The sequence below is a fragment of the Acyrthosiphon pisum genome, chromosome A2 (genome assembly GCF_005508785.2).
Source record: "Acyrthosiphon pisum isolate AL4f chromosome A2, pea_aphid_22Mar2018_4r6ur, whole genome shotgun sequence".
Taxonomy (NCBI): domain Eukaryota; kingdom Metazoa; phylum Arthropoda; class Insecta; order Hemiptera; family Aphididae; genus Acyrthosiphon; species Acyrthosiphon pisum.
The window spans coordinates 62,308,798-62,321,802 of NC_042495.1; positions in this window are offsets into that span (position 1 = coordinate 62,308,798).

Genomic DNA, 13,005 nt, shown 5'->3' on the forward strand with positions numbered 1-13,005 from the left:
TACTATAGGTATATTTACGATTTATTTAAAAGCTTACATTTTTTTTCAAAGTTTTTAAGAAGATCTCCACAACAGTTGTCTCTGTCTTACAAACTTGTACAACATAGTAATTAGCAAATTTGCGTTCAACAGTTCCAATTTTGTATTTTATTTTATATTTGGGTGATTGACCTATATTATTATCAAACATAAAGGTAAGAACTTATAATCTGTGTGTCTACTACCATCGTTGCCCGTTGGTATTTTACTATATTTTAATTTTGAATCCAAATTTTTGAGTATGTAACATAATACAATTTAAGAATGCTTAGAACTTACTAAAAAAAATAAATGATGTAAACAACCAACGAAAGAACACAGATAATATTCTTACTTGAAAGTTTGATTATACGTAAATATGTACACAAATACAAAAGCTAAAAAAGCAAAATTGAAATTATTGCAAGAAAAATTGCTTTATATATTATAATAAATTTGGGTGTGAGAACCTTTGAACATTTTATCAGTTTACAATGGTTGGATAAATAGGACAGCTATACTAAGTAATAGATACATGTAAAAACTGTAAGTTACGAAAATAAATCTTCTATGAATATTTTGGATAATAAAATATGTATAGTAAAAAATCAAGAGGATGTATTATTATAGCCCTGTGGTTCAATAATTTGCTATAGATAAAATGAAAGTGAATATCTTAACACTTAAGTTAGCACTTGAAACATTTTTTTAAATAGGTACCTTAGTGAAATCCTTTAATCCTTAACAAAATTGTGTATAGAATGTAAATGTATATAATAATATTATTTACATGCGTTGTACACTTGTAGTTTGTACGTATACTGCAGGTATATCATATATGTGGCTACCTACCTAATATCCACTGAAAAAACATGTACCTATTTATTTGCAACAACTACAAAAAAGTATTATGATTGATGACGAATTGCAAAACAATTTGTTAAATTTAACAGATCATTAAAATGTAATACTTCTTCAAATTTTCAACTACTTATATAGTTTATGGATGCTTAAACATTTTAGGTACTAAAATTTTAGTTTTTATTTTAAACTCTAATGAACTTTTATATGTAACCCATGGCCAGAATATCTGCATTGATAAACAAATATAATGAATATATTATACTACTACGATATTTGAAAAATGAAAAGGTATAACTTATAAGTATCATATTTATAATATAAATTATTCTGCTCTTACAAATTGATTTTATTTGTGTATATTGGTGTAGTAGTGTATAATCAACAATGTGGATACCTACATCTCGCATAAACTCATAATATGTCAATATTATGTTTAAATAATTATTAGTATTGCACAGCTGATTTTAACAATCAAATTACCTATAAACTAAATATTTTTTAATTATTAATATTATTGTGTGGGTGTTAGGTATACCAAATATATTTGTTGGCCCTATCTATTGAGCAGAAATCGAATATAGTTGGTAATTTGAAGTGGTAATTTTTTGATAGGTTTTTTACTTTTATTGGAACAATCTTATCTTTCATTTATACATAGATATACGTGGAACGCAGGTCTTTACTCTTTGATAATATTAAACTTAATCCATATTATATCGTTTTATCAAAAAATTGTTCTACATATTTTGTCAACGCTACTATTTTATGATATAATTCAGATTAATTACAAAATTATGATCCAAAATTAGAAGAAAAAAATACTTAATAATGTATGAAACAAATTATATAATCACGTCATAATATAATAATATATTTATAAGTGTAATATAAAATTTAATTTATCGACATTTATTGCCAATAAAAAAAAATGTAAAAATGTAATTAAATAAAATTAATCGTAAACGTAATGAAAAAAAATGACACGTAAATATTTGAAAATAATACGTTATTTGTAAATATAAAATTAATAAGTACCTACATAGTTATATAGTTTATTCGCTGGTATAGTTGATGTTACATGACACTATTTTTACCAACAAAAAACAAAACTAATAACTATATATTTCTTTAAACACCTTAAAATTAGTTTATCCTTACCAATCGGTTCACGATAAATTCCAAAAAGCGCAACTAATTTATTCACACTAAAGTAAGTATTATATTATATCCCGATGTAGTGATATCGCATTTACTATTTACAAACCTATTCACCTATATAAGACCGTTATCAACACTTGTAATATTATGTAGTAAGAAAAAAAACAATCGACATTAAATAAAGAATTGTGTTTATATAGATTTACAATATCTTTATGTCGTTCAAATATAGGTGAGTCTGCATAAGTGATCCAAAATAAAATAAAATATAATATGAAATACCGCAGACTTCTGAGTTAGGTAGGTCCCCATACATTTATACATATATTATAATATATTTGTGTACCTATATAGCTAACGGTAAACCGTCAAAAGTGTAATAATAACTATTATATATATAGGTTATAGCAACATATATAATAACCGTTTGGGAGTACAGACACGATACATATAATTCAGAGGCAACGATTGCTAGTGCCTAGTTGTAATTAATTATTATTATGACGACTCGTGGCTGTGATAGTAATATGGTATGCGCGGGTCTGCGAAATCTTTGATGACGTCGTCGGGACACGGTCTGTGCCGGGTGCCGGCTATACGTTTGGCCACTGGTCTGTACTCCATACCAGCGGACGTGACGTAGGAGAAAAAATATAATCGAATTCGCACACATGTCGCCAATCACGTACGCAAATAAAATATAGCAATACCCTGGGCAATATTGCCTGCTGTCTCTCCGACAATCGTGTTATTTGCAATTTGCAGCAATTTGCAAATTGTTATCCTTGATAAATCACGTGCTTATACACGTGGAAACCACAATTTCCAATTCGTTGCGCTTCTAATAAATCGCTCTTTTTAAAAAATTGAAAATTGAAAATATTTTTATATATATATATTATGTGTATTTTTACACTATAATATGCAAATAATTTGTATGAAGTGTGAAAGCCATAAGAAAATTTATTTGTACCTAAATATTATTTAAATTACCAACTACTAATGCCGAGTCACACAAACAATAACTAAACATTTAATGAATTAATTGTGATGAGCTAATGGCCCCTTAAACAAATTTTAGTAGCCCATGATTGGTCCATTAAATTAATCAATTTTTTATGCAACACGGAATCAGTGTATTACTTCTATTATTGATACATCCGTACGTTATATATACCTAAACAAATTGATAAATCACGTCAAAAGAAAATAGAATTATCTAACTTTTATTTTTATATATCTGTGATCGTAAATCATCAAAATTAATTAAAATATCTAATTGCTTAATGCTATACACGTTACTGAATATAATGCAGATGTTGATTGTCAAATAATTAAATGTTAAAATCACATTTTATCACCTATTTATTTTTAGAATAAAAACTATCAATTTAACAATGAATTCATTGCAGACGTATACATATTAATTTTATTTTATTTATTAATTGTTATAAATGTTATTTACGAATTACCTATGAAATATAGAACAAAATCATCAGCAGGTAATCATACTGTAGAATTATTAAAGGTCATAGGTACCATAAGTATTGGTGTTGTGTGATTAATGTTTGTAATACTTAATAGCCATATGATAAATAAATAAAATAACCTAATTACATATTAATTAAAACATAATATTAAATTAACTGCCTACTAAGAGCATAAAACATTCAAGCATGTTAATTTTTTAAATAAAAACATTATTTAGGTACAATTTATATCTGTTGTATCAAGGTATATGTGATTTACAAAAATAGACTATGAATTATATAGTTACTACTTAGTACTTACTATAGTAAGTAATTATAGATACCATTAGCCAGATAGGCATGTAAAATATTTTCTTTATAGTTTATACCTAATGTATCTCTAAGGTCATATTAAAATATATGATAACTAATATTTTTTATAGAACTAACCAAACTAAAAACCTACTAGAAAACTTTGATTTAGTAATTTTTTTATTTTTTTTCATGGTATATTTGTATGACAGATACCCCCCATACAAATGTATAATTGATAGTAATAACGCAATTAATTATAAAATTAATAAATATATAAATATTCTTCAAGGGATCACGTATTTTTCATACCTTTAGACCTGTAAGCGGTGGTAAATTACACATAATTCGAAAATTCGAAATGTCCTATTTTTATTTTTTATACGTTATGTATCATGTAGGTATGAACTCTTTGACAAAACATCTAAGCTTTTTAGAAAGTTGATTTTCAATTTTAAAAAAACTTAGAATTAAGATTTTTTCTTAAAAATCCCATGCATTACATTTATATTTATTTTGGGCACATCAGATTTTAAATCAAAAAAATGATTCCTTAACCTAAAGATCATAGTCTAGACTAGAAGCTTATAAATTCAACTAGGTGTTTTTTTTTAAAATTACAATCGAACTTCAGGAAGTATGTTTAATTTACTACCACTTTTAGTAGTTTTTATAGTTATGCAAACAGGAATATATTTCATTATTTCGCAGTATTGACAAATGTGTCGTGTGTGCGCGTGCGAGAATTGCATCCGGCAACGATTCTCGGAAACACACGCTAATATTCGTATCTGATGGGAGTCCAGGGGGTCTAGCCCCCCCCCCCTCCCCCGAAAAAATTTCTGGATACGGCCTTGCTAATACCTATACGGCTATGCCAAATGAATAATAGTAGAAATAAACATTACAAATAGACTAGAAAGTAGTTTTTAAACGTCAAATTTTCTTGGAAGTAATGATGATGTAACGTTGGATATTAACATAAAAGGAATGAACAATCGTCAATCAGTATTATAATTTTATTGAACTTACTACTGTTTCAAGACATAATAGATCATTTACCTAAATAAGATTAAATTATATGCATATTTAATATATTAATATCAAATTTTATGTACTGAGTTAAATACCTACTTAAAAAAGTTAGCAACATTTAAAAATAAACTCATATATTATTATATCTACTAGTTAGTACCTAGTTACCAAGTATACAAATATTAAATATTTGTTTAATTGAGTCATGTAATGTAGACCGTAGTCTTAGGTGAAATTAGGGGAGACTTGTGGGAGAGAGCTTAGCCCCCCTTGTTTTGTCCGTAGCCCCCATTATTTAATTATATTTTAGTTTCAAATATTAATTACCAGGGTTTGTGCTGCTAATACAATTTTAGCCCTTTCCCCGCCAGAATAACGTCCCTAGTTGCACCTATGCATGTATAGTTGGTAATTTTTATGTTTATCTTATAATTTATTTAGGTTTTAATCAAAAAAAAATGTTTAACTAAAATACAAATTACATCTAAGGATATACGAATCTAAAGATATCCACTAACTCTTACTATAGTCTAGAATACTGAATAAGTGATGTTGACAACAAATGATTCAGAACATTCATGGCCAATGATGATTTATTTTTTACGGAAAAGTCTTATTGAGATTATGAGCAGAGTTAATTTGAAAAATATAGCAATAAATGTTTTATAATAATGTGTGTTATTTTGTATTTTTTTTTGTTTCTGTCAAGGGCGCAATTTCAATTAAAAAACTGGGGGTGCTGAAACCCCTTTGTTTTTATTTTCATATTTAGTTATGGATTCCCACATATAATGACTGTTAAAATGTAAATTGACATGAACGAAATTAGGGATGCTAAGCATACTCAAGCCCCCCCCCCCTCCAAATTACGCCTATATGTCTGTCATCACTGCTTTAGGTTTCAACATTGAGAGTTGGCAATAATAAAAACTGATCTAGTTGTTACTTTAAGGACCAAATGCAAAAAATTCTTAGTAGTCTTTAAAACAATCGCGAAAAAATGTCTATGCAAAATCAGTTTTCAAAATAATACATCTTTAAAGAATATTCATATTAGCATTTAGTATAGATATACATTATACATTTATACCTACTATAATTTTGTACATATTTTTTATTTATGAATGATAAAACTTTTGTATGTTAGCTCTGAAGATTCCTCATGATTTATTTTTATTTATATTTAAAAAAAAGTTTGAAGCCACAAATATATTTTATGAGCGATTGTAGTTCAAATGTTAACGACATTGGATAGCAACTTTAACATCTAATAAAGATTTATCCTCAACATTTTTGTTAATTTGTTATTTTTCAAATAAATTAACTTTAAAAACTAGAAACATTCCACTACCTACATAAACTGTCATTACCCATCGGTACACCGTGACATTTTAATTATATAAAATTTATTTATAATTGTTGAATTTTCAGTTTTTATGAAAAATTTTAGGTCAGTCACAAAGCTTTAAAATTGAGTACAAGACTCCATATAAGTTGTTTTTATAGCAATATAAAAATATTGGAAATAATTAGGCACAATTTTTTAATCGTTTGAAGTTTCAAATTTTAATAACTAAAATATATTAGAGACAAGCTTCTTCATAAGTAGTATTCTTATGGCAACCAAAAAATCTCAAAAATACATATGCATACGATTTGTATAGACATTTTAAGTACAATTTTGAAGAAATTGAATATTAAACCTTTAAACGGAAAATAAGAATAATTTTAGTTATCTTGTTATGAATTATAATAATTAAAAAATGTCAATTATTACTTAATAGGCTTTGATACTTTTCACCATTCTATGCGTACCTACCTATAATTATTTTTTATATATATTTTATTTCCATTTTCAAAATATTTTGATTATTTTTAAACTATTTATTCGACAAACGTATTTATACCATTCTACGGTACGAGGCTGGTATTGATTTATAACTTAAATTCATAAAATTAATACGCGTTCTTGTGTTGATATTGGCAAAAATTAGTTTAACCTATACTGTATAGCTAGTATGCAATAAAAAAAATCATTATATATCCTCAAAAATAGAGGCTGTACTGCAGTCTCCGCTCAGAATAGTTTTTAGTATGCAATAGTCTATCATTTAATTCAAATTTAATACATCTATTACATAATTGACCTACAAATTGACGCGAGTTACTCTCAAATTCTACTATACAGCAGATTGACTTGCCCAATATTTTTAAAAATTTATTTCGTAGTAATTAAAATGTTTATGACATAGATTTGTTTGTAAGAATTGCAACAGTAACATATTTCATTACTATTTATTTGTCATTGAGCTCATTACGCTATACTAACTTTTTGATTGTGCTGTCGATAGACACTCTATAGATATTGCAGGTAAACTCTAAATATATAATATATTATGTTACATTTCAATAGAATCTGTTAAACAGTATAATATTATATACAAATTAATAAAATAATTTTACCATATTTTCTTAGAAATAAAAGTAAAACTTAAAAGGGGCTGTAGCTCTCCGTTATTAAATAGGTTTCAAGTATACCTCGACATTGAGTAAATTACTAAAATGCAGGTATATTATAAATTTTAATTCAATGATAAATAATTATATATAAAAAAAACGATTCTAAGCGTATAGTAAGGTAAGTAAGGTCAATCGGCGTTTAAGAACATCGAGAAATATTTTACGTATAGGTAAATAGGGGAACCGACTGAAAAAATGAATATTTTCATAATAATTCAGGATCTTAAAATAAACGTGATCTGTTTACACAGTTGTATTAAGTAAATTCTTGTTTACAATATTGAATTACAATACAGTGGAATATCATTCATATTTATTTTTTAGCAAGCCATTAACTATTTTTGCCCCGATACTGGGGCAAAATCGATTTGTAATGGGGCAATACCGATGCATGGTATAACATATACTAAAATAATGATGAAGAAAAATATAATATTAACCTTTTTTTCGAAGGAACTTATTAAACCAAATACAAATAACCATTGTATTTAAGTATTGTAACTATAGTAGTAATGGTTTCATAAATTACCTATGTATTATAAGACATTTATAAATTAATTAAATTAAATAAAAACTAATTTTAACAACACAATTTGTTCTTAATAAAATAAAATAATTGATTATTAGTTTGGTATACCTAATCCTAACATATAATAAATAAATAGCAATTATCAAGCATTATAAAAACTGATCGGTTTTGCCCCATCGGTTTTGCCCCGAAGTATATTTTTTACGAAATTGTTGATAACTAACACAATATTATTAGATAAAATGAGTTGGTGATTGCAAAACAGTCTTTACAAGTTGTAGATTCATACTAGACAAATATGGTAATTGTAGTTTAGTTCTATCATTATTAAATCTTAAATTCAAAATATGAAATTATATAATAATAATTAACTTTAAAATGTTCGTAATCGAATAACAATTCAAACAAAAACGTTGCAGTTGATGTTAACAGTGATAACAACATGTTTCATGATAAGGAATGAAATAAATTTAAAACTTATAATTTTCATCCATAGAATAATGCGAAATGAGCAATATCGGTTTTGCCCCAGTATCGGTTTTACCCCGTGTTCCCCTATCCAATTTTCTCAAAATTTAAAATGCAGACTCGTAAAAAATTATTTCCAATTCTACGGTCTAATTATTTTTTTCTTATTTCAGTATTAATAATTTATACTAGAACCTTGTATTATATTTTTAAGCTTTTGGAACACTTTATAGAAAATTACAAAAAAAAACCAAAAAAAATCTACATTTTTAGAAAGAATATCAAACAATTTATTATTTTAAAAATAGTACTAAAATATTCATAGATAATTATATTTTACTTTTGTTTTTCCTAATTATTTTAAAAAGCACAGAGATTCTTTATTTTACCTCTTAAAAGAACTAACTAGTTACAATTTTCTACTAAAAACCTTCATTGAAGTTGTTGATCCGACTGTTTTTTTACTAAAAAAACACTTATTATTGTAATATCAATAGGTCCGCTCATAATATTATAATATATTTTATTTGTATTGCCAAAATACAACGTGAATAACATTTAACTAAGTATAATTTAAGATACTACGCACATACCTACCTAATCGATATTATTTAATCATATTTATATACACCAATTTATTACATTTATCTATCATATTCATTTATCATTAACAATAATTAGAGCCTAGAGGTGTAATTTTTAATTTAAAATGTGAAAGGTTAAAAATATTATCCATTTAAAATTACATAGATAAAAACTTACAAAGTATCCTATTTTCACTATGCTGTATGTATCTATATAATATATTATACAATCTCACATTAAGTTTTTATCAACCAATATTTAACGGGCTTATAGTTTTTACTAATATTACTTATTGGGATCATATTTTGATTTTAATAAAAAAAATAATTAATACACTTATGACTTATTACACGTTATCATAGTTAGTAAAATATATACGGTGATTTTAGAATTATTTATTTTATTAAACATGATTAATGATAGCTATATTTGATTAATTTAGTTTATTTTAATATTATTTTAGTACTTCTATACTGAGTCTATATGACTATATGTATACGTAATTATCAATCAAAAAAAACTATCAACTTTATCAACTCTGCATACCATTATTATGGACAATTATTCTTATAATAGGAATATAGAATATTCATATTCAAATATGTAAATTAAAAAACAAGTTTTTAGAATAATTCTAACAATTACTATAGAAGAAAATATAATGAACTAATAGTTTTAAAAATAGAAATGTATAAATACTGTTCTCAAATATTAACCTTTATTAAACTATTACCTAGTATTTTTACATTTTATTTGATTATTATAAATTATAATTTATAATGCTCCCTTTTATTAAATAACTTGCATCTACAAAATATGTCAAATATACCTGGTAGGTAATCAAAAACATAAGCGCGAAAATCCTAGGGAGGTACCTAGCTATCTTACAAATTCATTATCTGATTATGATAGTCAATAGAACGTCATATTTGTTGTGTTCTATCTTATAACTATAAGTGTCTATAACATTATATTTTAGGTACCTATGTAAGTACTAAGTACGCATTCGAATTGCATGTACGCTATAGGTACTGGAATGGTGAAATTTAATTTTCCAAGAACAATTACAAATAAAGGAATTTTATGCATATACAGATATTTAAGAGAAATGACCAGTATGGTTACATTTTAGATATATACATTGTTATTTGTTTTTAACACATATCCTTCAGAAATTTGGGCTGAAATTCTGGATAAGGATACCATACAAACTAAAAATTATGCAGCTGAGTCAATGAGTCATCGGTATTTAAAAGACCAATTTTATATTGCTCATATTTTCTTCTTCTTCTTCCGGTCTTCACAACTCTTCAAGACCTCTTTTGTTTCGCCGCCATCAGCAAATCACTCCACTTGTCTCGACCCTTTACTATATCTCTCTAATTCTCTGATCGGACCACATATCCTTCTCCAGATTTTATTTTCAAACGTCTTCAGTCTTCGTTGTTTTACACTCATTATTGAAGGGCTTACTGCAACAACCAGGCAAGTTTAATTTTCTCGAAAATCATTTTTTGATTGTTTCGAATGCGCCATATTATCATCACAGTTAATACTGTTCAAAAACAAGGTATGCCCAATCGTTGTTTACGGAGATAGCGTGCAAATGGACTTACCTCATTTAATAGTTTATCGTCAAAAACAAGGCAAGTCTGGAATTTTAGCAGCTAATATAATGTTATCATATATTTTTTGCTTGATAACAATATTAAATATTATAGTTTATGATCAAAAAGTCACGGAGGTCCATGCCAAAAAAATGAACATGAACAGTATTAGGTACACCCCATGCTGTTTAAATCATGTCGAAAAGCGATTCTAAGCGGAGACGGTTCACCAAGGATATTTTATATTGGGCGGGACCCGTTTCGCCCAAATTTTGTTTCTATATGATTCCCGTTTCACCCAGAATAGTTTAACCAATTTAAAATTAAGTTGACAATGATAATAATATTTTAATATTTGAGTATCATTTAGTGTTATCCAAAAAACACCATGTGGAGGCGATACTCTTTAATTTCCAAATTTTTTTTTTTTTCACAAAAGAAATTAATTTAACAAATTTAAAATTTAGTCCACATAATATTTATAAAAACATATTATTAAAAAAATCAAATTTACTTCATGAAGTGCTATTAGTGAATAGCTTCTTCATCAAGCCAACCATGACCAATGACCTATAATTGTATTATCCCTCCGTTGTGCTTATTGTAACTATTTTTTATACAGATTGTACAAATAAAACAAATTTGACAAAAAAAAAAAAAAATTTACTCCACAATATTCATATTAACATATAATTAAAGAATCAAATTTACCTCACAATAAAAATGGACTTTTTCACTATGAATTCATTAAAAGTATGTGTAATAATTTTAAAAATAAAGTGTAGAGATAAATTTGATTTTTTAATAATACGTTTTTATCATACTGTTTGTGTATCAAAAACTTTTCTTCTGCAATACTTAAAACATTATATGTAAACAGGGCCATATATATGCAAGGACAAATGGGGCCCACCGAATTCAGGCAAACAAAATATTAATTGTATACCTTTTTATCATACTTTTGAAAAACAAATTAGATTTGGATTTTAATTGGATATTTTGGTGGGTTATAAAGTATAATGAATTTTCCCTGAAAACGACGACTTTGCCGACAACAAAATCTATTTGCCGTTATTATCCTAATATCGTCGTATTTTTACTATTGACGTTATTGTCTTGCGTTGTTACGTGATATACGTCAGTCGTATTTATTGTATATCTATTGATTATTAGTAATTTGTTTATTATTTTTAATAATTTAAAATGTAAAAAAAATACTTAATTGTTTCAATGAATCAGCGGCGCAACCAGGGGGGGAGGTTAGAGGTTGTAAAAAGTTACTTTCTAACTTGACTTGTTAGTTTTGATATATATTAACTTTGTAACTTAACTAGTTGAATTTAATGTGTAAAATAGTCTAATCTACTCGTTAGGAAAAAAACTAACTGGTTATTATCAGTATTTTTTTTTTCATTCCAAAATGAATATTTTAATTTTAATTAATATTTTAAGTTGTCATACGTATGACAGTACTGTTATATATTTTTTTATTTTGTTTCACCTTTCATGTTCTAATAACTGATAAGTGATATACCAATTAATTGAAATTATTACTTACCTACTTCGAACACTTTGATCAAATTACTAGGTGTTTAATTCAATTTTTCAGTTTTAATCAATAATTTAAGTTAGATAACTTATTATTTACATTTCAACAAAAAGGTTTTTTAATCTATAAAAAAACTAACTTCTAACGTCTACTCTAACTTATGTTACTATTTTCACCAAACTAACTTCTAGCTAACTAAGTTAGAAATTCGGACAGTTTCAGAAACTAACTTATATTCAAACTTAGTTAGTTTTTTTATTAAAGTAACTCAACTTCAACTAGTTGAAAAAAATGACTAACTTGACAAGCTTTGTGTAGTAATGTAACATTGTACCCTAAATGGTTAAATGAGACAGTGCCTGATGCCGAGTGCCCAGTAGATGAGTAGCATAATAATAATATTATAGGTAGGTTTTATTTTTACTTTCTTGATTTTTAATCAAGTAAATATGGTAATTGAAATGAAAAAGTCTGAATTTTGAAAACTTCAAGAATTTGTGTTAAATAATAAAATAATAAAAATGTAACTCGGTAATGATGAGTAGGTGGGCAATTTAGCAAGCTTTAATATAAAATATTAATGAGAGAGATTTGATATCTAACCCAAGCGGTATAACCACTTGAATCCATAAAAACGTCGGAGTGAACAGTCCCAAAATTTCTATTTTTAACTTTTCTCCTAAACTATGATAGGTAGCTAGAAAATTGGTTGATAACTCATTTAAAAGGGATTATCAACTAGATATTAAATGTGGAGTAAAATTTTTTTTTTTAAATTATTTAATTTTTCACAGATAAAAAAGAATTATTTTTCACTAGATTTTCATTTAGCGAGGTAGATTTCCAAAACTGGAGAACAGATTTTGTTGTTTGGGGTCTTGTTTGATTCAC